We start from the raw sequence: 924 nt of genomic DNA, 5'->3' as shown, positions 1-924 counted from the left end.
AAGTTATTATATTTTTGGCTTTTGCATTATAGCCAACTTTTTTCTTATCATCATCAGACCAATCAGCTCTTGGTTTCTTGATAAATGATCCATCAGTGCCAGTAAGTTTAGGCACATAAGGACCATTTTCTACTGCATCTAATATGTCAAGTCCACTTGCCTCTAGAAAGACAAGCATTCTTTCTTTCCAGTACATATAAGCAGACCCATTAAAGGCAGGGGGTCTAGCTAAAGAGGCACCTTCACCCAAGAATTCAATAGAAGTCATTTTCTTTTTGAGAACTAGTCTAAAAGATCAGGCTATCGATGCCAATTGTTGGTGTTAATGACCTCTATCCTTAGGAAGATTTATACGATATTTTTAACTAGATTATCTAATTCTTTCCTAAGTGATGAACTTAATATCAAAACCAACTTGTTTAATATTAATTCCAATTTAACAGTAAAAGATTCAAAAATTTATTCAAAACTAAGATTCAAGAACACATGCATTATCAAAATAAAGAGTATAGAGATAGAAAAGTGTGCACCCTGGATTTTTATACTGGTTCGACTATCCGTTTGATAGTCTACGTCCAGTCCTGGAATCAATTATCGATTCCAGCCTTTATTAGAAATGATTTGAGTATGTTTACAGACTTTCCAGCAATTCCCAGCCTATGCATCCAACTCAAATCTCACACATAATATTTGCCAATAGAGTTTTGTGAGTTATATCAATTTCTCTCAAAGTCTATTATTCTCAGTTTATATAGTTTCAGAAAAACATAGACAAATCGATTTCCCAATCGACTGATTTCTCCCTGTAACTCAATCACTGAGTTACAATCGATGTGCCGATCGAATATGTAGTATGTCTCTGATAAATGATAAACTGATTCATTTATGCAATCGATTATCCAATCGATTTTGTTTAATCACAGA

Source organism: Cicer arietinum, chromosome 3 (assembly GCF_000331145.2).
Source record: "Cicer arietinum cultivar CDC Frontier isolate Library 1 chromosome 3, Cicar.CDCFrontier_v2.0, whole genome shotgun sequence".
NCBI classification, from domain to species: Eukaryota; Viridiplantae; Streptophyta; class Magnoliopsida; order Fabales; family Fabaceae; genus Cicer; species Cicer arietinum.
This window is presented reverse-complemented; position numbering follows the sequence as displayed.